Source organism: Tachyglossus aculeatus, chromosome 18 (genome assembly GCF_015852505.1).
Source record: "Tachyglossus aculeatus isolate mTacAcu1 chromosome 18, mTacAcu1.pri, whole genome shotgun sequence".
NCBI classification, from domain to species: Eukaryota; Metazoa; Chordata; class Mammalia; order Monotremata; family Tachyglossidae; genus Tachyglossus; species Tachyglossus aculeatus.
The window spans coordinates 18,431,758-18,458,574 of NC_052083.1; the positions used below are offsets into that span (position 1 = coordinate 18,431,758).

The 26,817-nt window shown below is 42.6% G+C and overlaps 1 long non-coding RNA gene and 1 other non-coding gene across 2 annotated transcripts; both read right to left on the reverse strand.

Annotated features, from left to right (window-relative positions):
• Positions 1-26,357, reverse strand: LOC119939943. Its single transcript, XR_005454860.1, has 3 exons — positions 26,318-26,357; positions 19,954-20,031; positions 1-224 (listed from the first exon to the last, which is right to left on the reverse strand). It is a non-coding gene; the product is annotated as an uncharacterized LOC119939943 (long non-coding RNA).
• Positions 14,470-14,607, reverse strand: LOC119940537. The gene has a single exon (XR_005455010.1). It is a non-coding gene; the product is annotated as a small nucleolar RNA SNORA7 (small nucleolar RNA).
• Positions 26,358-26,817: the final 460 nt, after the last annotated feature.

Sequence of the window (26,817 nt, forward strand, 5' to 3'; positions counted from 1 at the left end):
ACACATGGAATTTCCATTTGAAATCAATAGGGCTTTCCACAAACCATACACCTGCACCTTCAGGCCAATAAAACAGTTTCCAGATGATGTCTTGATAATACAAGAGCACTTGCATTCATTCTCCCTCGCCGTCAACCCTGTATTATAATTCTTTTCTAATTTTCTAATTTGATGTTACAATATTGCTCTATCGGTTTCCGCTCTCTTTGTGGTTTTGCAAGTCCCTGTGAGGAGGAGGATTTTATTAGTTAGGACTTCATATTCCTGTGCTGCTTGGCTAGATCAACGAAAGCCAACATCTCCCTCTAGAACAAACCACCCCCACCCCAATCCAGCATCTTGTCTTAAAAATGACATGGATTGTTTCAGGAAAACGCTATACCCTCAACTTGGAGATGTTTTTCCCAAATTTTTAAACTTTATTTGAGCTTTTCAAATAGATTTCTGCCTATGTACTCAACGTGGGCTGAATGGAAAACAAAACAGTGGCTTCTGAGTAGCTAATCCTACCCTTTCCTCTTCAGGGTTTTTCCCTGCTCTTGACTAGCATCATCTCATCATGTTAGAGCAGAGCTCTTCCTTTATCCTCTACTGCACTTTTGAGGTTGAGGAGACGTGTACACTCTAAAACTCATCTTCTCTCACCCGTCAACTCCGCACTTTAGCCACATTCAAAACCATGATTAGGAAAACTCAAATTTCCAACATACTTTTCCACTGGGTTTGGAAGTCAGGCTATCTGGCAAAGGTAAATCCAAACCAAAACGTGGCAAAGTCTTCGTAGAAGAGGAAAGGAAGCATAGTCTTTTTAAAACCAGAGAGAGTGCAGTGCATATGGGTGAGAGATTGCTTGGCCCAAACAAAAGTGCACTGTATATAAGGAATTTATCTCTATCTCCTATCAAAATATATTTGACACTGGTAAAGTTTAATTTATTATAAGAGGCAAGAATTAGAAATGTAAAACCTTTGAGGAGGTAAAATGTTACATTTTCATAATTCATTTATAAAATACACACATTGCCTCTCTATGAAACTCTTTTAACTATAATAATTGCGGTATTTGTTAAGCACTTACTATGTGCCAGGCATTGTACTTCAACTCTGGGATGGATACAAGCAAATCGGGGTGGATGTAGTCCCTGTCCCACAGGGGGCTCACAGTCTTAATCCCTATTTCACAGACGAGGCAACTGAGGCACAGAGAAGTGAAGTGACTTGTCCAAGGTCACACAGCAGAGAGGTGGCGGAGCCAGGATTAGAACCCAGGTCCTTCACTCCCAGATCTGTGCTCTATCCACTAGGCCTCACCTCTGCTCTTGCTTTAGTGAAACAAGTATGCATATTTCTTTTCCAATACTGTGATTTACCCTGTATTTTCTCCTCCAGGTTGGAAGTGGCTTTCCTTTCAGTAGAAGGAGAGGACATAGTATAATTTTATCATCTAGAAACAGAGAAGATATGAGCAGGAGCCTTGAGACTCCTCTGTGAGATTAGGCCAAAAAGATTAGCACTCAATACTGGGAAGTTAAATGCCTAGGGGGACCTTGCTGAGGTCATGAAAATCATGAAAGACTGTGGACTGAACAGAGACACAGCTGATGATTCATTAAACTTTCACATTCCAATTCTTTGAAACAATAAAGGAAGTGATAATGAAATAAATATGAAATTCTCATTAAACTATGATGACATGATCATCATTATTAGCATCATTATTATGGTATTTGTTAAGCTTTTACTAAGTGCTAGGCAATGTATTAAACACTGAGCTAGATGCAAGCCAAACAGGTCTACACAATACCCCTCCCATATGGGATTTAGCCTGATCACCTTGTAATCTCTCCAGCACTAAGAACAGTACTTTGCACATAGTAAGTGCTTAATAAATGTCATCATTAAAAACCGGTTTTTAACACCCATTTTCCAAAAAAGGTAACAAACACAGAGAAGTGACTTGTCCAAGGTCACACAACAGATAGGTGGTGAGTGGGGATTAGAACGCAGGTCTTCCGCTGGCCCAGACTGTTGAGAGCAGATGTTTCCACAGTTCTACAATAATTTCTGCCTCAAATTCTTATATCAGCCCATGCAACACATGTGCAGTGTGGCTCAGTGGAAAGAGCCCGGGCTTTGGAGTCAGAGGTCATGGGTTCAAATCCCGGCTCTGCCAACTGTCAGCTGTGTGACTTTGGGCAAGTCACTAAACTTCTCTGTGCCTCAGTTACCTCATCTGTAAAATGGGGATTAAGACTGTGAGCCCCCCGTGGGACAACTTGATCACCTTGTAACCCCCCCAGTGCTTAGAACAGTGTTTTGCACATAGTAAGCTCTTAACAAATGCCATCATTATAATTATTATTATGTGATGATCAGAGAAATACAGCTAAGCTCGCTGCAGGCAGGAGACGGTTCTACCAACTCTGTCATATTGTACTCTCCCATGTGCTTAGTTCAGTGCTCTAAACACAGTAAGCCCACAATAAATATGACTGATAGATTGAGCTGAGCCTGGTGTTAGCTTTTTCCTATTAAAAATCTATTTTCCCTCCAAATCTGTCCAAGGAAAAGGTAACACAGGCAACTTAATATCTACAGAATTGTCTTTTGCAAAGGAAGGTAGCTAGAATAAGGGGGACTCGCCACCCCCGGACTTTAAAAACATTAAGGATAGGTCTTAAAGAAAAGCAGTGTGACCTAGTGAAAGGAGCACAGGCCTAGTAGAAAGAGGATTTGGATTCTAATCCTGTCTCTGCCACTTGCTTGCCATGTGACCTTGGGCAAATCACTTCTCTGTGCTTCAGTCTCCTCAACTGTAAAACAGGGATGCGATACCCATTCTCCCTCCTATTTAGGCTGTGACCCCACATGGAAAAGATTCTGTCCTTTGACTTGATTAACTTTGTATCTACTCCAGAGTTTAGAACGGTGCTTGACACATAGTGCTGCTGAACAAATCTTTTTTTAGAAAAAAAACGAAGGGAGTAAGAAGTTAGGCAATGAGAGGAGAGTATCAAGGGAAAAGGGTACCCACTGATTTAAATTTCTGTCATATTTTCAAAATAGTCACCTAAACCGGTCTGGAATTTGGATGCCCTAGTTGAAAGATTTTGATGGTAAAATAGTTTTAACCACACAGCAGTCAGGGGAGCAAATGCATTGATCATCATGCCTGGAACACAGGTATTTATTAAATGCTTACTGTGTGCTATGCACGCAGTACTAAGTGCTGGGAAAGAAATATAAGGATGAGGTAGAGACAAGATCCCAAGTCCCCAAGGGGCTCACGGTCGAAGAATGGGGAAGGGGAAAGGTGGGGGTTGGTGATGTAACCTAAGGAAAAGTGAAACACAAAACACAAAAGGAGGATCAGGATTTGAAGTTGCTCTGAAAGTTGCGCAGACGTCACTTGGCTGCCGTTGGGTGAGCCCTTCCTCAGGCCGGAGCCCTAGTTTCCTGGAGAAGGGGCAACATCCTTCCTTCCCAGCTGGACCCCAGGAATCTGGAGTAAGGGGAGGAATGGACACTCTTGGATACAAAGTTTTACCTTGCTGATATGCAGACATACTCTTAAATCAGATTCCAGATTTTTTTTTTAAATGATATTCATGAAGCTCTGTACTAAGCACTGGGGTAGAAAAAGGATAATCAGGTTGGACACAATCCCTGTCCCACACAAGACTCACAGTCTGTAAAGTGGGAATTAATAATAATAATGATGATGATGATATTTGTTAAGATCTTACTATGTGCCAAGCACTGTTCTAAGCGCTGGAGTAGACATGGGGTAATCAGTTTGTCCCACGTGAGGCTCACACTTTTAATTCCCATTTTACAGATGAGGTAACCGAGGCCCAGAGAAGTGAAGTGACTTGTCCAAGTTCACATAGCAGACACGTGGCAGAGGCGGGCATGGGCTGTGTCCAACCTGATTACCTTGAGAAGCAGCGTGGCTCAGTGGAAAGAGTGCGGGCTTTGGAGTCAGAGGTTGTGGGTTCAAATCCCAGCTCTGCCAATTGTCAGCTGTGTGACTTTGGGCAAGTCACTTAACTTCTCTGGGCCTCAGTTCCCTCATCTGTAAAATGGGGATTAAGACTGTGAGCCCCCCGTGGGACAACCTGATCACTTTGTAACCTCCCCAGCTCTTAGAACAGTGCTTTGCACATAGTAAGCGCTTAATAAATGCTATTATTTATTAATTAATTGTAATCCACCCTAGTGCTTTGAACAGTGCCTGATATAGAGTAAGTGCTTAACAAATACCATAAAAAAGGCTGAATCCCCATTTACAGTTGAGATCATTGAGGCACAGAGAAGTTAAGTGACTTGCCGAGGTCACACAGCAGACAGGCGGTGTAGCTGGAATTAGAACCCAGGTCCTCTGCCTCCCAGGCATATACTGTTTGCACTAGGCCACACTGCTTCTCTTGGAACTAGATATAATAGGTAGTTTTTTGTAAGTCATAGGAAACATAAAGCATAATTTAGCTAGATAACCCTATCTCAAAATGTAACTCGAAGAAATATGCCATCATATGTAGTAACTGAAGGTGTGAGCCATTTCCCAATATTGGAAAATCACTTTGGATAGAGAAGCAGCATGGCTTAGAGGAAAAAAGCACGGTCTTTGGAGTCAGAGGTTGTGGGTTCTAATCCCGGATCTGCCATTTATCAGCTGTGTGACTTCGGGCAAGTCACTTAACTTCTCTGTGCCTCAGTTACCTCATCTGTAAAATGGGGATTAAGACTGTTAGCCCCCCGTGGGACAACCGATCACCCTGTAACCTCCCCAGCGCTTAGAACAGTGCTTTGCACATAGGAAGCACTTAATAAATGTCATTATTATTATTATTATATATTAGCAATTAGATATACTATAATCAGTCAATCAATCCTACTTATTGAGTGGTTAGTATGTGCAGAGAACTGTATTGTTTGGGAGAGTACAATATAACAGAAGAAGAATCATATTTGTTAAGCATCTGAAGCAGTGAGGCTTAGTGGAAAGAGCCCGGGCTTGGGAGTCAGAGGTCTTGGGTTCTAATACCGTTTCCACCACCTGTCAGCTGTGTGACCTTGGGCAAGTCACTTAACTTCTCTGTGCCTCGGTTACCTCATCTGTAAAATGGGGATTAAGACTATTAGCCCCAAGTGGGGAAACCTGATTACCTTGTATCTACCCCAGTGGTTAGATCAGTGCTCAGCACATAGTAAGCGCTTAACAAATACCATCATTATTATTGCAAATGCTTGGGTATATAGAAGAAAATCAGTTTGTACATGGTACTTATTGCACATGAAATTCACAGTCTAAGGAGGAGGGAATAGGATTTAACCCCCATTTTATAGATGAGGAAACTGAGGCATAGAGAAGTTAAGTGATTTCTAAAAGCTTCCAGAGCAGATCAGTGGTGGAGCTGGAATTAGGACCAGAATTAGGACCCAGGTCCTCTGACTCTCACGTCCAGACTCTTTCCACTCGGCCTCACTGCTTCCCACAGAGTTGGTAATGTCCCTTGCCCATAAAGAGCTTATAGTCTAGAGGCAGAGACAGACATTAATATGAATAAATAAATTACAGCAAAACACATATGTGCCGTGGGGTGGAGAGCGACATGAATATCAAGAGGTTAAAAAGTAGAAATCTAAGGGCATAAGTGATGAAGAATGGCAAGCATCGTGACCCAGAGGAAAGAACACGGGCCTGAGAATCAGGGTACCTAGGTTCTCATCCCGACTCCTCACTTATCTGCTATGTGATGTTGGGCGAGTCACTTAAATACCTCAGTCACCTCATCAGTAAAATGAGAATTAAGATTGTGAGTCCCACGTCAGACCTGGTCTGTGTCCAACCTGAGTATCTTGTATCTGTCTCAGTGCTTAGTCCAGTGTCTGGAACATAGTAGCCACTAAACAAATGCTACGAAAAAAGCAAAAAAAAGAATGGAGAGGGAATAGGGGAAATGAGGGCTTAGTTGAGGAAGACCTCTTGGAGAAGATGTGATTTTAATAAGGCTTTGAAGTTGGGGAGAATGGTTGTCTGACGTATATGAAGGGAGAGAGAGACGCAGGACGGAAGGGAGGATGTGGACGAGGAGTTGGCAGCAAGATGGAAGTGACTGAGGCACGGTGAGCATTGTAAGAAATAAGGAATAAGAAAACACCCAACAACCAGGATAGTATTTTGCTATTTAGCTATTTATTTAACTCCCTAGACTGTTGTCTATTGCCATGGTGTCTATGTGTAGCTGAGTCATGGAAGAGAGTGACTCAATAAATAATACACATACACAAACCTTTTATCCTAGTAATGGGAAAGATAATTAAAGGCTCGAACAAAGGGATAAACCAGGTATCAGGCCTTGAAATCCATCAAGTCAGACATCTCACAGACCAGTAATCCAAGTATTCCACTTTGGAGACGCTTCCCAGAAGACCGATAATCATTTTTATAGAGCAATTAAAACCCAAAGGCTAGCCACACAAGCCGAGAAAATACAGGAACATGTTTGGCTCCTATTTCTAATAGAGGAAAAAGCAATTTTAGAACTCAATAACAAGGAGTAACAGGTCCTAGCGAAGATCATTTGGAATGACAGATAATGGGTGTGGCTAGAATAATGAGACTTCATTTGAAAAACATGCATCCTATTTTATTTAAAACTCAATATCCGAGTTAAAGTAATCATCTCTCCACATTTGGGTGGACGAAATCTTTGGTGGAAGGATGTCAGGGGTGGGATTAATTGTCAATATCGAAAGTCTGTGAAAGGGAAATGGAAATAGGATATGATCTTACCATTTTCCAAATGTTCATAACATGTTTTACAAGAAAAGAGATGCGACTCGATTCTCCTCTCTCCACTTATCTCCCCCCGACAGGCCCAGAGATTCCAGTCTAGCATGCTACACTGTGTTCCCCTGCAAAAGCTACCCACTGTAGGGCTGAGCATGGAGAGGGGCGGGTCAGCGTCAGGATGCCCAAACAGCACCCAATCGGAAGGCATGTCCGCTGTGCTTCTCCTGAAAACCTGCTTAAGGAATGGTCTTTCCCGTTCCACCCTCTATGCTTTGCTAAGATGATCTTCCCATTCTCCCGAGGCTCAGTGGACAAAAAGGCTAGAGAAAAGTTTGGGCCTAGGGCCCAACGTGAGAATCTGACCATGGACATTTTGTCTATTAGATTTAAGCACTTAATACAGTGCTCTGCACACAGTAAGGGCTCAATAAATACGATTGAATTTAAGCACAATTTCAGCTTAAAGCAAATTTCATATCTCAAATCTACTTAAAAGGGTATTGACTTTCTAAAACTTGGAAGGTCAATTTCCATATGTATGAGCACCTTACTGTCTTATTTAAAAAGAGGTAGATCTTATTGGAGGGGCTCTGATCCTTTAATTCAAAATCAGGTAGAATCAAGAGGAAGACCTAAGTTGGTAATTCAGGATCTTGCTATTGGATTCCAATGAGAGGAGGTCAGGATTACATTCACCTTGCAGAGCCTGCCTTTTGCCAAGGTAATTATTCACTTCACTTTGTGTTCCAAGAGTCATTCAGGCATAGAATAAAAAGAGTTTCAACAAGTTGGAACGCCTCAATGCAGGTTATGTTTTGTCAAGTTATTTCTCAACCACTCAGTTAGGACTTTTCTAATCTAGAAAAACTTTCCACTGATCCAGCATGCCAAAATATTTCCAGGGTTCCAGTTATCATAATGAAAGTAGATTAAGTGCAAGTTGAAGCGATGTGCAAAGCACATTTTTCAAATGTATTTTGACCTAATTAACTTTCTGAAGTTGAGAATTTTTCTGTCAGGAAAAGTCTCTCAAATACTCTTATATCCACATAATGCATAAGTGAGAAATTCTGTCACAGCTGCCGATCTTCAGCGCACTTTCATGTTTCCAAGAACATTTCGTGAAAGCAACAAGGAACTTCCTACCAACAGCTAAAGATGGAATATCAATCAATCAATCAATCAGTAGGATTTATTGAGGACCTATTGTGTGCAGAGCCAGTGCTAATCGCTTCATATAGTAGCCTAGACATGGGCCCTGCCTTCAGGTAACTTGCAGCCTAGCGCGGAAAACAGACACTAAAAGGATTTACAAAGAGAAGGAAGAAGGAAAAAGGATATGTACAAGGGTTAGTGGTTAAGCATGTAACAAGCTGTGTAAGCTATGTACATGCTTGTGGGGATAGGCTGAGAAATACTGAACAGACAGCAGTGGGATTATTAAATTGGGGAGATTAGAAATAAATTGGGGATGGCCTTCTGGAGGAATTGTGATTTCAGAAGGGCTTTGCAGGTGGGAGAGCTCTGAACTCTCTGAGATTAAAGGGGATGGCGTTCCATTTGGGGAGATTACGTGAGCAAGGAGTTGGCAGTGAGAGAGATAAAAAGAGGCACAACGAGTAGGTCGGCTTGAGAGGAATGAAGAATCTGAGCTGTGGTTGACTGGGAAGGAGATACTTGATTGAGTGACTTTAAATCAATGATGAGGAATTTCTGCTTGTAACAGGGAGGAATGGATAACTTGTGGTGTTTGGCAAGTGGAAGGTGTGTTCCAAACAAGGTTTTAGAACAATGATGCAGGTTTGGACTGGTGAGGGGAGAAATGCATCAGCCTCCTCTCTGATCTCCCATCCTCCTGTCTCTCCTCACTTCAATCTATATTTCACGCCGCTGACCGGATCGTCTTTGTGCAGAAACGCTCTGGGCATGTTACTCCCCTCCTCAAAAATCTCCAGTGGCTACCAATCAACCTATGCATCAGGCAAAAACTCCTCACTCTCGACTTCAAGGCTCTCCATCACCTCGTCCCCTCCTACCTCACCTCCCTTCTCTCCTTCTCCAACCCAGCCCGCACCCTCCGCTCCTCTGCGGCTAACCTCCTCACTGTACCTCGTTCTCGCCTGTCCTGCAGTCGACCCCCGGCCCATGTCCTCCCCCTGGCCTGGAATGCCCTCCTTCCACACATCTGCCAAGCTAGCTCTCTTCCTCCCTTCAAGTCCCTACTGAGAGCTCACCTCCTCCAGGAGGCCTTCCCAGACTGAGCCCCCTTGTTCCTCTTCCCCTCCTCCCCAACCCCCTACCTCACCTCCTTCCCCTCCCCACATCACCTGTATATATGTATATATGTTTGTACATATTTATTACTCTATTTTACCTGTACATATTTATTCTATTTATTTTATTTTGTTAACATGTTTTGTTGTCTGTCTCCCCCTTCTAGACTGTGAGCCTGCTGTTGGGTAGGGACCATCTCTATATGTTGCCAACTTGTACTTCCCAAGCGCTTAGTACAGTGCTCCGCACACAGTAAGCGCTCAATAAATACGATTGAATTAATGAATGAATGAATGAGGCAGAAAAATCAGTTGGGAGACTGATGTAGTTGTCTAGGTGGGGGAAATAACGAGAGGCTGGACCAGCATTGGAGAGATTCTTGGAAGTGTGGTGGAGGAAAAACAGGCAGGATTTGGCCACAGATTAAATATGGTGGCTGAAAGAATAGGCGGGATCAAGGATAATGCCAAGGTCGAGGGCTTCGGAGACAGGGGGATGGCCATGTTGTCAACTGGTATGGGAAGAAACACTGTGACATTGTATAGGAGGAGAGGCATTAGGGCTCGAGGGATAGATAAGGGAGCCACCTGCATAGTAGTAATAATAATGATAATAATAATAATGATGGCATTTATTAAGAGCTTACTATGTGCAAAGCACTGTTCTAAGCACTGGGGAGGTTACCAGTGATCAGCTTGTCCCACGGGGGGCTCACAGTCTTAATCCCCATTTTACAGATGAGGGAACTGAGGCCCAGAGAAGTTAAGTGACTTGGCCAAAGTCACACAGCTGACAATTGGCGGAGCCGGGATTTGAACCCCTGACCTCTGACTCCAAAGCCTGTGCTTTTTCCACTGCTCCACGCTGCTTCTCTAATGGTAGGTAGTAGAAGCCGCAGAAGGCTACAAGCTCCCCAAAGGAGTGAGTAAAATTTGAGAAGATAAGAGATCCCAGAAGAGAACTCTGAGGTGGACCAACATCAGAGTGTTCAAGACAGAGGATGACCTTATGAAAGAGACTGAGAATGATCAGGCAGAGAGGTAGTGAATCAAATTAAATTCATTCAGTTTGGCAGGTATGAGATCATTGGTGACCTTCAAGAGAGCAATCCCAGGGAAATGAAAAGTAATGCTTTAAAGCAGTCTATCACCTTGCCCCTTCTTATCTCACCTTGCTACTCTCTTACCACAACTCACCGGGCACACATCACTCCTCTAATGCCGACATACTCACTGTACCTTGGGTAGGAACCGTCTCTATATGTTGCCAACTTGTACTTCCCAAGCGCTTGGTACAGTGTTCTGCACACAGTAAGCGCTCAATAAATATGATTGAATGAATCTGTCTCTCTCCCGACCTCTCAACCATGTTTTTTATGGCATTTATTAAGCACTTACTATGTGCAAAGCACTGTTCTAAGTGCTGGGAAGGTTCCAAGGTGATCAGGTTGTCCCATAGGAGGCTCACAGTCTTAATCCCCATTTTACAAATGAAGGAACTGAGGCACAGAGAAGTTAAGTGACTTGTTTCAAGTCACACAGCTGACAATTGACAGAGCTGGGATTCAATCCCATAACCTCTGACTCCAAAGCCCGTGCTCTTTCCACTGAGCCATGCTGCTTCTGGCCTGGGATGCCCTCCCTCCTCACATCTGAAAGGCAATTATTCTCCCCACCTTCAAAGCCTTGCTCAAGGCACTTCTCCAAGAGACCTTCCCTGATTAAGCTTTCTTTTCCTTTCCTTCCACTCCCTTCTCGGTGTCCCTGACTTGCTCCCTTTATTCATCTCCCCTCCCAGCCCAACAGCACATATGCACATAGTTGTAATGTATTTATTGATAAATAAATACATTGTAAGCTCGTTGTGATCAGGGAATGTGTCTGCTGCATTGTTAAATTGTACTTTCCTAGTGCTTAGTGTAGTGCTCTGTTCACAGAAAGCACTCAAAAATATGATTGATTGAATGACCAATTGTACAGGATCAACAAGGGAGTTATAGGAGGAGTTGCCTCACTGCTCTCCTGCTATAACCCAGCCCTTATACTTTATTTCTCTAATGCCATCCTGCTCACTGTACCTTGATCCCTTCTATCTCCCTGCCATATCCTGAGTCTAGCCTGGAATGCCCTCCCTCCTCATATCCTACTGATAATTACTCTCCGCACCTTCAAACCCTTATTGAAAGCACAATTCCTCCAAGAGGCCTTCCCTGACTAAGTTCTCCTTCCCTCTTCTCCCACTCCCTTCTGTATCACCCTTGCACTTGGATTTGCTCCCTTTATTCATCCCTCCTTCAAACCCATAGCATTTAACTTCATAACCATAATGTATTTATTTATATTAATGACTGCCTCCCTCTCTAAACTGTAAGTATACTGTATGCAGGAAACGTGTCTATCAACTTTATAGATTATTATATTTTACTCTCCCAAGCACTTAGTAGTTAGTGCTCGGCCCACAGTAAGCACTCAATAAATATGACATTGATTGACAGAGAAAGTGGATGCAATGGATACATCCATTCAAGGTGTTTGGAAAGAAATGACAGTGGGGAGATGGAGTAGAGGCTGGAATTTGTAACAGGATTCAGGAAAATATTTTTGTAGGATAGCGGGTATGTGGACAATGTTCAAAGGCAGAAGGATAGGAAAACTCACTGAGGGAGAGTTTGAAGGTGGCAGAAGAGAGGGAAGGAGACTGGGCTCGTGTTTTGAGAACATGAGACGGTACAGAGTTGGAATCCAAGTGGAGGGAGTAGATTTTGTCAGCAGGCCACTGATCCCTCTTGAGAGATGGCTGAGAAGATTGAGAGAGTAAATCTGGGAGTTGGAAGTACTTGGAGAGGTGGTGGGAAGACACTGGGGAGCTCACAATCAATGGTTTCAATTTGGTCTGTAAAAATAGTTGGCCAGATCAACAAGGACGAGAAAGAGGGAAGTAGAGGAAGTGGGATTTCCACCAATCAGTTGTATTTATCGTTCGCTTACTTTGTGCAGAGCAATAAAAAATCAGTCAACCAAAGGTATTTATTAAGTTGTTACCGTGTGCTGAATACCATACTAGGCACTTGGCTGAGTACAATACAGTAGAGTGGGTAGACAGGATCCTTTCCCACAAGGAACTGACAGTTTAGAGGTGGAGACTGGCATTAGAATGATTTAATTTATTTTACAGACAGGGGAAATTGGAAGAGTATAAAAATACATCTAGAAGTGTTGTGGGGCTGGGTGTGGGTGAACTTTCAAGAGAAAAGTAAGGTCTGGAATAATTGGTGGCGACAAGAAGGAGAAGTAAAGATATTGGGCTGAAGATAAGGTAGAGTTATATCAAGTAAGGAAGGATTATAAGTGATCAAAGTTGTCCTGGCTTTTGAACTTTTGTCAGCATCACTTCACAACACGAGTGTGGGAGCAAAAGAGAAGCAGCGAGGCTCAATGGAAGGATCAAGGGCTTAGGAGTCAGAGGTCATGGGTTCAAATCTCAGCTCCTCCACTTGTCAGCTGTGTGACTTTGGGTAAGTCATTGACTTCTCTGGGCCTCAGTTACCTCAACTATAAAATGGGGATGAAGACTGGGAGCCCCAAATGGGACAATCTGATCACCTTGTATCCTCCCCAGCACTTAGAACAGTGCTTTGCACATAGTAAGCACTTAACAAATGCCATTATTATTATTACTAAAAGGAACAAACTTTGGAGGTGATCTAGGGCTGGGTCTTGGTGGTGCAAGATTAATCGGGGATTGGGAATACAAGATTTTAGTTCAGCGGAGAAGGTAATGTTGATTTGTGCACCAAGTGAGAGAAAGTCAGGGAAAGTGAGGAAGAGGGAGGGTCAAAGTGGTTTGCAATAAGTGGGGAAGATTGAACGATTGGAGATTTTTCCGAGAAAAATATTCTGGGGAATCTGTGGGGAGACAGGGCAGATCAGGAGGCTCTTGTTGGAGAGTGGAATTTCAGAGTGGGTTGGGTTAAAAATGGAACAATAACTAGTGACGATGAGATTCAGTGTATGTCCAAGTTGGCGAGTGGATGATGTATGGTGGGACTAGAGGTCTGTGGAATTGAGGAGTGAGTGGAAGCAAGCAGATGGGGTCTCAGAGAGGAACACAGATGTTGATATTCAAGTCCCCAAAGATCAGGGTAGCAGAGGAGAAGAAAGGAGTTGAGAAAGGCATCAAAATTGCTCATAAAATTGGAGGTGGGGCCACAAGGGGAACAGATTTCCGGAACTAGTAATTTTAGGGTGTAGTGGCTTCAAAACAAGAGAATAGAAGTGATGGAAGGGCATAGTCTCTTTCTCCTCCCACCAGGAGTTGCGGGGAGGCTCCCTGGGGAAAGATCTGTAGGGGAGAATGTTTTTTCTGGAGTGAGCCAAGTGTCAGGGTCAACGAGGAGGAGGACCAACTGAATTAGTCCACATACATATGTAGCTGTCCAGATCACACAAAATAATCATCAATTTTGCCACCCAAATGGATGGCTATGGATAGACAAATATTTGGATACATATTTGGGTGGAGATGAGGGGTCTGTGCAGCCTCATTGCTTAAGGATTAACTTTTATCTAACTTTTAAGGATTAACAGTTTGTTACTATGCCTAAGACTATAGGTAGCAGCATCCTTCCCTTTCTTTTTTCTCCTGGTTGGTTGCTGTTTTCAGTACACTATATGCCTTCCTAGGATGCGTATGGATTATATGCATATAAAATCAGTCCAGGATTTAGCATCTTGCATAATCAGTACTTCAAACTGAGCAGCAGTTATGAGTAGCATCGAACATCAAACAAAGCAGCATGGCTCAATGGAAAGAGCCCGGGCTTGGGAGTCAAGTCATGGGTTCTAATTCCAGCTCTGCCACTTGTCAGGTGTGTGACTCCTCTGTGCCTCAGTTACCTCATCTGTAAAATGAGGATGAAGACTGTGAGCCCCATATGGGACAACCTGATTACCTTGTACCGCCCCCCCAGTGCTTAGAACAGTGCTTGGGACACAGTAAGTGCTTAACAAACGCCATTGTTATTATTATTATTTTAGAGAGAGTATCTGGTAGCTACCATATGTTGATCGCTTGGCTTTGAAGGCACATTCACACATAGGCAGATACACACACACCAAACATGAAGACAAGGAGTTGATTAAGAAACATGTTTCAGAGTCGATATAGCATTTGTTGTTGTCTTGTGCTGCCAAGTTGTTTCTGACCCATAGCGACGCCATGGACACATCTATCTCCTAACACCCCACCTCCATCTGCAATCGTCTGGTCGTGTATCCATTGAGTTTTCTTGGTAAAAATACGGAATTGGTTTACCATTGCCTCCTTTCGCACAGTAAACTGAGTCTCCACCCTCGAATCTCTCCCATGCCGCTGCTGCCCAGCCCGGGTGAATTTTGACTTGTAGCAGATTGCCTTCCACTGGCTTGCCACTGCCCAAGCTAGGGATGGAATGGGTAGGCCTCTGCTTGACTCTCCATCCCATAGTCGAGACTGGTAGAGTACTGGAAACTCTCCAGATGCGACCCAGAGAGGTGAATGCAGCATTAACAACTGCCAATATACCTAATAATAATAATAATGGCATTTGTTAAGCGCTTACTATGTGAAAAGCACCGTTCTAAGCTCTGGGGAGGATGCAAGGTGATCTGGTTATTCCACGTGGGGCTCACATTCTTCATCCCCATTTTACAGATGAGGGAACTGAGGCTCAGAGAAGTTAAGTGACTTCCCCAAAGTCACACAGCTGACAGGTGGCGGAGCCGGGATTTGAACCCATGACCTCGGACTCCCAAGCCTGTACTCTTTCCACTGAGCCACGCTGCCTAAAGGGAAGCAGCATTGTCTAGTGGATAGAGCACGGAGCTGGGAGTCAGAGGGACGTGGGTTCTAATCCCGGCTCTGCCACTTGTCTGATGGGTGACCTTGGGCATGTCACTTCACTTCTCTTTGTCTCAGTTACCTCATCTGTATATATGTATATCACTGGTATACATGTATATCACCTGTATATATGTATATATGTTTGTATGTATTTGTTACTCTATTTATTTTATTTGTACATATTTATTCTATTTATTTTATTTTGTTAATATGTTTTGTTTTGTTCTCTGTCTCCCCCTTCTAGACTGTGAGCCCACTGTTGGGTAGGGACCGTCTCTATATGTTGCCAACTTGTACTTCCCAAGCGCTTAGTACAGTGCTCTGCACACAGTAAGCGCTCAATAAATATGATTGAATGAATGAATGAATGAATGAATCTGTAAAATAAGGATTAAGACCACGCGCCCAATACGGGATGGAGACTGTGTCCAACTCGATTACCTTGTATCTACCCCACCGTTTAATACAGTGCCTGCTTTAACCAATACCACTATTATTACCATTCTTATTATTAAGGAAGACTGAGATTATGTGCCAACCCACACCCGGAAAACCCTACATCAGCTAACAGAAATATGTGCTAACATGACAATACCTCTACCTCCATGCTACTTATAAGCCACACTTAACATCAAATGGCAAGACAGAATAACAACAGCAAAGACCTGGAATACAGTGTTCATGAGAACTGAGATAAGCCTCATTGCAAAGCAGTCTTGCAGGTGGAAAAATTGTGAGGCAACCAGTTGGCAACCGGGAACAAAAGTAGCTGCTAAATTGTGAGGGAAAAGAGACAAAGACCAGCAAGAAGGGCAGCATGAATGTTTTAGACTGATTGAAACCCAGTCTCAATTGGTAGAGGTACGCTGGAAAAAAAAATACCACAGCCAGACCTTCGTAGAGAGGGGTTGTTCTTGTGGAACAGAATCTTTGGGAAGATCAGAATACCAAGAGGTAATTTCTATAAACCTACGTCAGTGATGCCGACATCGCTACATACATACATGGGGAAGTCATTTAAGCATAGACCTTTTCAGCTCCCCTCATAAGAGGCGGCATACTTTAAACTACTGGGCTAGAGCTAGGTGACTGGTAGAGAGGCAGGAGAGTGGCAGGCCTTTCAGCTGTGAATTTACAAAGATGTTTTCTTTTTATTTTAAGCAATTAGATAACTTTGCGAGTTTTTATTGCACCCATAAGCAAACCATAAATTAAATAAAACTAATATAAATGAGCTCATCACTTCTAAGGAACTGATAAACTTTTCAGATATAATGATAAATGGCCTCAATCATCACCCTAAACTCAAAATGAACTGAATCTGAACCCTTGGGGGTTTGGAGTCACATTCTCCTGTGACTTCTCATTCGTGCATCTTATAACTTCCTGGTTCTAAGCAGACTGGGAAAGGCCAAAAGATCTGAGGAACCAAAGACTGTGCTCTGTAGAACAAGATGCCAAAATTTAAGCACTGGCAATCTGAGGAGACATCTGGTTTCCATAATACTTCTAGGCAGCTGTTGCATAATTACAAAATGATGGATAGTTAGGCAAATGAAAACTTCAAACCTTTTTAAGATTCACCCATTATTAAATTTTACCGTAGCATGCGTGATTCATATTATGCTCTCTTCAATTATTGGTGGACACCAGAAAACCTGCTCTTATGCCTAAAGGTGGTTGGCAATGATTTGAAGGTAGTTTTTAAACTTGACTCACCCTACCTCGATCTCATCTCTCATGCTGGGGACACTTTCCTGGAACTCCCTCCCCTCCAATTTATGGCAGATCATCACTGTCCCTGAGTCAGAGGTCACAGGTTCAAATCCCAGCTCTGCCACTTGTCAGCTGTGTGACTTTGGGCAAGTCACTTAACTTCTCTGGGCCTCAGTTACCTCATCTGTAAAGTGGGGATTGTCTGTGAGCCCCACGTGGGACAACTTGATTACTTTGTATCTACTCCAGCACTTAGAACAGTGCTTTGCACATAGTAAGCGCTTAATAAATGCCATCATTATCATTATTACCTTCAAAGCCTTACTAAAATCACACCTCCTCCAAGAGGCCTTCCTTGACTAAGCCCTCATTTCCACTACCCCCTCTCCCTTCTGCATTGCTTATGAACTTGGATCTGTACTCTTTAAGCACTTGGGCACTTATGTACATAACCATAATTAATTTTAAGGCCCGCCTCCCCCTCTAAATCATAAACTCCTCATGGGCAGGGAACGAGTCTACCCCCTCTGCTAATATTCACTCTTTCAAGTGTTTAGCTCGTGATCTTCACACATTAAGGCCCCAAATAATACCTTCGATTGATCTATTGATTACTGAACCTGGAGAACTGCAGCAAAACTTTGAACTTTTTCAAAAGGAAACACGTTCCTATTTGATATTTGTTGGGCATTTGCCTCGTTATTAAATTCCAAATGATTAACAACATGAAATGAATTACATTTAAATAACATGGCTTAATTAGTCCCTGAGCTTAAGGTAAAGGCTTTCATCCAGGCTTACCTAGGGAACTGCAATAAACTTTACAAGCTGGTTTATGCAGGTAGTCTGATGTAAAGTGGTTGTTAAAGAGTGGGTCACTACAGGACAACCTTAAGAGAATTAGTCTCTCTGGAATCTTTCATCTAAGTCCTCAAAGCCATTTATATGCTTGCAGACTTTACTAACTCCTTGCAATTTCTAAAGGGTCTCTCTCCCAAGAGTTAAGAGCTAGAGTTAAGTCCTTTTTCTAATGTCACAGTAGGGTAGATACAAATTCATGGATTCATGCTTGTGACCTATCTTGTTTGTAGCAATACAGAAAACCAGGGTTCACTCGATCAATTGTATTTACTGAGCAGATGGAGCAAATTCTCTAGCTTTCTGACTTACAGCCCAGAATGGCCTTGGGCTTCCTCTCAGATTTATAAATGGAATAAATAACTCACTAGGCTACCCACAAAAGATCCCATCATGTAATAACTGGAAAGATGAAAATTTCTTTAGCCAGATATCAAATTGAGATCTCCATCCTTGAAGACAGTCTCTGAAAATTACTACTGTGGATAATTTTACGGAACAGAATATTTTCATCCAATTTAATATTTGTCCAGAATGTCAATACTTATTCAAAGGGCAGTAGGAAAAAAAACAAAGTTTGAATAACAAAATGAAAAACCTAGAAACATATTCCAACCCATGACATTAGAAAAGCCTCTAAGGATGGAATGTGATCACTGTTTGAGTACCACATATTCAGCTGCTCTGAATTAAAGAGAAACACATTCTGGTACAATTACTAATTTACTTAGTGTGTCAATTCTCACTTCAATTATGCCGGCAGCATTGCCAAAGAGCTGAATTTTCATACCCAACTGAATTTTTAAACTTGGGTATGACATTGTATTTTAAGAGATTCAATGTGGTGTGTATCAGCTTAACTGGAGCTGAGTGAATACGATATCATCCATCCAGTAATTATTCCATTGTAGCAATCATGCTTAGTCCATTTGGAATGGATATTAAACATGCTCCTTGCCATATGTGAGAGTAGGTACTGTAATTCGCAACATCTTCTCAGCAGTTCTCTAACCAATTGGACTAGGCTGTAAGCTTATCGTTATCTTGTTTAATGCTATATTGTACTCTCCCAAGAATTTAGTACAGCGCTTTAAACACAGTAAGTGCTCAATAAATGCAACTGAATGAATAAATGAAGTAAGGTGGTACTCTAGACTGCAAGCTCATTGTGGGCAGGGAAAGTGTCTACCAACTCTGTTATATTGCCCTCCCCAAGCACTTAAAATAGTGCTCTGCTCACAACACAGCACTCAATACCGTACTGTATACACTACAGCATACAAGCCTTCAATAAATATGGTTGATTGATCGGACTTATAATTGTAATTACATCTTATTCATTCTTCCTATTTGTCTCTCGATGAAACCTTTTCTTTCCATCTTACCTGGAACTCCTCTCCTTGCAATAACTATCACCTCGTGGTAAGCAACAAAGCATTTCCGCCAGATGATTCTGAAAATGAATCTGCTTGAAATGATTTCTTTTTGTACACTCCTGATTGAGGTCTGATCCATTGGATAGGCAAACAACAAAAACAACATAAGGACATTGTGGCTTCTGATGGGAAACCAAAGGCTGCCTGTGGCATACCCCAAATGTGCCCAGCTCTGTCCACTGGTTTGGATTCATAACAGGGGCTCTGAGAGGGAGAAAAATGAAGGGAAGAGGCAAGAGCAATTTTACACCGGGGATTGAATTTCAAGTACAATTTAGGGAAGAGAGGAAAGCAAGAGAAAAAGGAAGAGGCTAATGCCCTGTTTCATCTCAGATTCAAACTCTATAGGGCACTCTCTGTCTCTCTTTCTATCTTGGTTCTCCCTGCTTCCCAAGGCTCCTCTAAATTAATACGTTCACACTGAAAATTTCACTGAATTTGCTGCTGGACTTAACAGGCAGCTGGGATATTGGTTTAGGGTGAGTTTGGCAGAGACAGCTAGTAAACACCTAAGCAAAGATAAAGGTCCTCCCTACCTGGGGGTGGAGGGGCACTGTCTGGAGAGCTGGGAGCGCTGATCACTTCCCCCACTATGTCTCCACCATTGTGGAGCTCATTCAAGTATTTTCCCCCGAGATGAATTGAGATCTCAGTCCTCAAATGCCTCCTCTAAGGAGATACTAGTCAGCCAACATCCAACAATGTTATGGTAGATTAGGAGACAGAAATAGAACCAAGAAGGCCAAAACATCCTTTGCGAGACTGCCAAACAGTGTAGTGGCAGTTGGGAAACAAGTTTTAGACCAAACTCAAGGCTTACCGAACTGTAGTGTACAGTTGTGAGACTTTCACCATATCCAGGTGCCACATTTAGCTCCTTGAGCAGTTCCACCACTTAATGGCCAGACTCAATATCAACTGCAAAGATACGTTCACGCGCTGGGAAGTTCTGAAAAGTAGTCCGTCTCCTAGCATCAAAACTATGCTCACCTTAATACAGCCAGGCTGGGCCAGAGTTGTGAGGAGAATAAGTGATCGCAGGATACCCAACAGCTGCTGTATGGAGAGCTGAAATGGGGAAATGAAAGCAAGAATTAATTGTGGTATTTGGTAAGATCAGTGACTTGCCCATCAGAGGAAGCATTTCATGAACATGGCAATTAGTCAATCGTATTTAATGGGTGCTTGCTGTGAGCAGAGTACTATAATCACTTGGGAGAGCACAATATAGCAGAGTATTCATTCATTCAATCGTATTTATTGCATGCTTACCGTGTGCAAAGCACTGTACTAAGCCCTTGGGAAGTACAGATTGGCAACATTCATTCATTCAATTGTATTTATTGAGTGCTTACCGTGTGCACAGCACTGTACTAAGCGCTTGGGAAGTACAAATTGGTGACATATAGAGACAGTCCTTACCCAACAATGGGCTCACAGTTTAGAAGGAGGGAAGACAGACAAAAACAAAACAAATAGACACATTCCCTGCCCACATCAAGCTTACACTCTAGAGTACTGGTAAATGGATTGGTAAAGCAAAGTCTCTGACTGCTTAGGATAGACCTGAATGGCACTCCCCCATCCAAAAGGAAGTGGTTCCCTTTGAACAAAAGTGTCACCTGGAGAGAGAGACATACAGACGAAGGAGCAAACAGTGCAAGGCATTAATAATAATAAATAATAATAATGATGGCATTTATTAAGCACTTACTATGTGCAAAACACTGTTTTAAGTGCTGCAGAAGTTACAAGGTAATCAGATTGTCCCACGGGGGGCTCACAGTCTTAATCCCCATTTTACAGATGAGATAACTGAGGCCCAGAGAAGTTAAGAGACTTACATTACAAACATGCAACACTACATGAAGAGGCAAATGCACACACTGGTGAACTACCCTGTCACTAGTATCTTTGAATTTGAAGGGTGATAATAATTGTGTTGCTTGAAAAACGCGTACTATGTGCCAAGCAGTGTAATAAGCATCGGGGTAGATAGAATACAATCAAATCAGAGATGATCGTCATTCCACATGGGGCTCACGGTCTAAATAGGAGGGAAAATAGATTCTTAATCCCCGTTTTACAGATGAGGAAACTGAACTGCAGAAAACTTAACTGATCTTCCCAAACTCAAATGGCAGACAAGTGATGGATTCATGATTAGAACCCACGTCCTCTGACTCCCAGGACAGAGCTCTGCCTATTAGCTTCTCAACTAAAAATAAAAGCATACAAATGCATATAAATGCAGAACCAAATCCTGGAGCATATCGATTTGAATTTTGATTATGACTGACTAAATGGGGGTTCCAGACTCAGAAGAAAAAAAAATCCAAATAAAATAATATTTTTGATTAGCACCTTTAACCATCCCATTACCCTACAAACTTATCACTTCAAATAACTTTAAAAAAAGAAACGTTTTAAGGGATGAACATAATTATATCGATTTACATTTTGTTTGAAGTAGATATGAATTTAAAAACTAAGCAGGAAAGAGCTTGGCACAACAAATGTGTGCATCTTGCCAAACCAAAAATATCTTTAAAAAAAATATTTGGGATGTTTTGATAAACCAAAAATGATTCCAGGTCCTCTCATTCCTGCCTATAATAGTTTTCTGACTCAGCCCCTGTTTCTTTGCAAATAAATGTTGTAAAAATTGAACCATCCCAAAACAAGTATCTTACTCTGAAAATATCAATATTTCTTTTCATGTCTCCACGAGCAGACATGTCTAAGGACAACTCAATGGCTTGCAGGCTTGTGATGTCAGGAAAGTCTAACCACAGTTTACTTGTCTAGTTCTTCTTTTAAAAAAACCTACTGACCTTTCACCGATGGAAATTGGGAAGTCAAAGGAACATTAAGGGCCCTCCGCCTTCTAAAAAGTATAAAAATGTAGGAAAATACTTTTGGGGTGGTGCCTTGTCTAAAAATTAATTTGTTACTACTATCAGCATTAATAAGAATGGTGATGACAACAATGACAATGATGATGTTGATAACAATAATAGTAATAATAATGATATTTGTTAAGGACTTACTATATGTCAAGCACTGTACTAAAGACTGGGGTAGACACAAGATCATCAGGTCCCATTCGGGGCTCACAGGAGGGACAACAGGCATTGAATTCTTATTTTGTAGATGAGGGAACTGAGGCACAGAGAAGTTAAGTGATGTGCCCAAGGACTCTGACTCTCAATTCTGTGCTTTTTCCACTAGGCCACACTGCTTCATTGAAATTCTCACCTCTGCATCTTCACAAATTTGGCCACACAAAAAAGGTTGTCTCTTTGATTTTTCATTCTTAATGTCTGTGGAGTTGTTTTCTCTTTTGTAAAAATGATAATTGTGGTATTTGTAAAGTTCTTGCTGAGGACCCAGTACTGTACTAAGCACTAGAATAGATACAAGATAATGAGGTCCCACATGGGTCTTCCAGTCTAAATAGGAGGGAGAGCAGTGGTTGAATCCCCATTTCCCAGAAAAGAGAACTGAGGCACGGAGAAGTTAATCATCATCATCATCATCAATCGTATTTATTGAGCGCTTACTATGTGCAGAGCACTGTACTAAGCGCTTGGGAAGTACAAATTGGCAACATATAGAGACAGTCCCTACCCAATGACTTGCCCAAGGTCACACAGCTGACAGGTGGCAGAGCCAGGATTAAAACACAGGACCTTTGACACCCAGGCCTGTGTTCTTTTCACTAGGCCTTTCTGTTTCCCCATTTATTTTGCCTCTTTGTTTCTCGTTCCATGGGGACTTTTTTTTACCAAAAGAAGGTAACTTTCTTCTTAAGCAATCAAAACATCAATCTATGAACCAATTGGATTTATTGAGGGCTTACTGTGTAACTACAGCACTGCACTAAGCTCTTGGGAGAGTGCAGTGCAAAAGAGTTGGGAGACAAATTTCCCAGTAATGTACGTAAGTGATGTAGGGCTGAGAGCGGGGTGAATAAAGGATGAAAATCCAAGTGCAAGGGTGATGCAGAAGGGAGAAGGAGTAAGGGAAATGAGGGTTTAATTGAGCAAGGCCCCTTGGAGGAGATGGGATTTTAAATTAAATTCACATCTCCTCCAAGAGGTCTTCTCTTAATAAGCCCTCATTTCCTCTACTTCCACTCCCTTCTGTGTCACCCTTGCACTTGAATTTTTATCCTTTATTCACCCCTCCCTCAGCTTCACAGCAGCTATGTGCACATCTGTAATTTATTTATTTATTCATATTACTGTCTTTATCCCCCTCTGGAATGTAAACTCACTGTGGGCAGGGAACCTGACTACCAGCTCTGTTATATAGAACTCTCCCGAGGATTTAGTACAGTGATCTGCAGAAAGTAAGCACTCAAAAAACATCATTGATTAATTGATTGTTTGATCAATGAAGGTTTGAAGGTGGGGAGAGGGATTGTCTGTCAGATATGAAGAGGGAAGGTATGTTAGACCAGAGATAGGATGTGGGAGAGGGGTCGGTGGTGAGACTAAAATAAACGAGTATGTTGTTATTAGAGGAGTGAAGTGAATGTGCTGGATTGCAGTATTAAATCAGTGTGGTAAGATAAGTGGGGGCAAAATAATTGAGTGCTTTAAAGCCAAAGGCAAGGAGCTTCTGTTTGATGTGAAGGTGAATGGCTAATCACTGGAGATTCTTGAGGAGGGAGGAAATATGGACTGAACAGTTTTTGTAGAGAAATGATCCAGACAACAGAATGAAGTAAGGACTGGAACAGGGAGAGACAGAAGTCAAGAAGGTCAACAAAGAGGTTGATTCAGTAGTCAAGGTGGGATAGGATAAGTGCTTGGACCTAGTGGTGGCAATTTGGTTGGAGATGAAAGTGTGGATTTTCGTTGTTGTGTTGAGAAGGTTGGTCCCTATGGATTTGGTGACAGATTGCAAATGTGGGTTAAATGAAAGAGATGAGTTGAGGGTAATGCCAAGTTTATGGACTGTGAGACAGGGAGCATGGTGGTTCTGTCTACAGTGATGGGAATGTTAGTTGGATGACGTGGTTTGGGTGGGAATATGAGGAGTTCTGTTTCAGATAGGTTACATTTGAAGTGTCAGCGGGGCATCCAAACAGAGATGTCTTGAAAGCAGAAGGAGAGAGATCAGGGCTAGAAATGTAGATTTGGGAATCACCTGCCAAGAGATTTTATTTGAAGCCATGGGAGCAAATGAGTTCTCCAAGGGAGTGGGTATAGACAAAGGGGACCCAGAGGTGATCCTTGAGGGATTTCCACAACTAGAGATTTAGAGTCCATTGGATTTGGAAAAAAGGAGATCACTGGTAACTTTTGAGAGGGCAGGTTCCTCGGAGTGCGGTGGGTGGAAGCCAGATTGGAAGGGGATCCAGGGGATAATTGGAGGAGAGAAAGCAGAGACAGCAGGTCTATACAACTCACTCAAGGAGTTTGGAGAGCAATTGTACCAGGGAGATGGAGTGATAACTGCAGGGAGCCATCAGGTCAAGGGAGGGTTTTTTTTTTTTAAGAAAGGGGGTAAAGAGCATGTTTCAGTGCTGTGGGGAAGAAGCCATTGGAAAGCAAACAGTTGAAGATGGCAGTTAGGAAAGGGAGAAGGGAGGTGGCAAATGTTTTGATAAGGTATAAAAGGATGGGGTTTCAGGAGGGGGTGGATTTTGAGAGGAGATGGGATATCTTCCCTGAAGATACTACTGGGAAAGATGGGTAAGTCAAAGAAGGGGCATGGGGAGGGTGGGACTAAAGAGGTTTTAGGGAAATCATGCATGATGGTTTCAATTTTGTCAATAAAATGTGTCTAGTTCATTAGGGGCAGAAGATGGAGAGGCACGTAGCAGGGAATTTGAGGCACGAGTTAAACATCTAATAATAACAATCAATAATTATGGTATTTGTTAATTGCATACTATTTGCCAGGCATTCTACTAAGCACGGGGGTGGATACTAGCAAATTAGGTTGGACACAGTCCCTGTCCCACGTGGGGCTCACCAACTTAATCCTCATTTTACAGATGAGGCAACTGAGGCCTGGAGAAGTGAAGTGATTCACCCAAGGTCATACAGCAAAACAAGTGGCTAAGCCAGGATTAGAACCCACAAAAACACCTGAAACATCTGTTGAGGGCAATGGATCTGGGCATCAACAAGGATGGAAAAATAATGTTGCCAGATGAAAGAGAGGCTAAAGTTAAAACAGAGAGACATGAAGGTGAGATAGACAGAGTCAGATGGATATCCAGATTTCTGCCAGCAGTGATTTGCAGTTCAAACACAGGAGTGAAAGAAATAAGACTGTTCAGATTATCTAGTGCTTTCAGATCATCGTGTCAGATCAGCAATGGGATAGGGAAGCGAGTGAGTTGAGTTCAGTAGAGAGGAGGGGGTTGAGGGCATCAATTTGTGAATCAAAGGAAGGTTGTTTGTGTATGGAGTCTAAACGGGGTATGACGGGCTCAAACAGATTAGTACCGATCAAAAGATCGGAGATCACTATTGGAGTGCAAGACAGATTTGCAAAGAGGAGGCGTGTGGGAGAGAAGATAAGTGAGAAAATTGTTGCCATATAGAAGGATTTCAGAGGTGGTAGAGTAGAAATTGTACAATTACTACAGGTTGCAAAATGCTTCAAGTTGATGCTTCCAGACTGTGAGCCTGTTGTTGGGTAGGGCCCATCTCTATATGCTGCCGACTTGTACTTCCCAAGCGCTTAGTACAGTGCTCTGCACACAGTAAGTGCTCAATAAATACGATTGAATGAATTAATGAATGAATGAGAGGGAGGATGAAAGAATGGTTTCTTCTCAGCCACAGCAGTTCAGGAGGGAAATCTCTGTGTCCTGGCAAGGATAGGCAGTGGTTTCGACATTACATGGTGCTAGCTCAAAGGAGAGATCTTCGTGTCCTTGGGCAGGTCTCTGTCCCAGGAAATATTAGATAACCTCGAAGGGCTGTGGTAGCTCAGTGGAGTGAAATCTCTGTGTCTGCAGGCAGTGCTCTGCCTCAAGAGACGATAGATATCCTAGGCTGGCTGAGGCAGCTGGTCAGGGTGAGATCTCTGTGTCTGCGGGCAGGTCTCTGTCTCGGGGAATGTTAGACATCAAGTGTTGGCTGACGCAGCTCAGTAGAGAGGCAGTGATTTCCCTCCTGAACTGCTGTGGCTGAGGAGAAGCCATTCCTTCATCTTCCCTCTCCCCACTGTGGAGAACACAGAACAGGTGTGACTGACGCTCTGGTGACAAAAGCCCATCTTTTTATATATAAACAGTGGCCGGCCTTCACATCAACCCAGCTCTCTGTTTACTCCTGAGCATTTGCCTCTTCACTCTCGAAGTCCACCTTCATCGATTGATTCCCACCTGGGTTGAGGCATTGTTTTACTGTGTCCTTAAAACCTTTCCTCTTCCCTCTGTTTTCTTTTCCCAATTTCAGCTCTCCATTCAATAGATGCTTAGTATCCTGCTGTCACTCATGCTCCTCACATGTCCCACCCATGTAGATCTAGTAAAGTGAGCATAGCTTCGATGCTAGGAGTCTCACTACATTCCAGAACGTCATTGTTCCTGGTCTTCTCTTGCCACTTGCTATTGAGTCTGGCCCCAAAGTGACGCTGGTGGAATTGTTTAAGGATTCTTCACGACACAGCCTTGTTAATTGCCCTGTGACAGGAAGTCTTGAATTCTTTCCTTTTGGTTGTCTTTTAGTTCTTGGAATGTCTAAAACTGAGTTTTTCCATTCTGTGGATACTTTTACCGTTACAACATTCAGAGTGATTCTTACAAAAGGCATGGCCTGGCTTTCCTATTCCCAGTCCTCTGGGAAAAAGACTGACCTGTTACATTGTGCAAGGATGTGAATG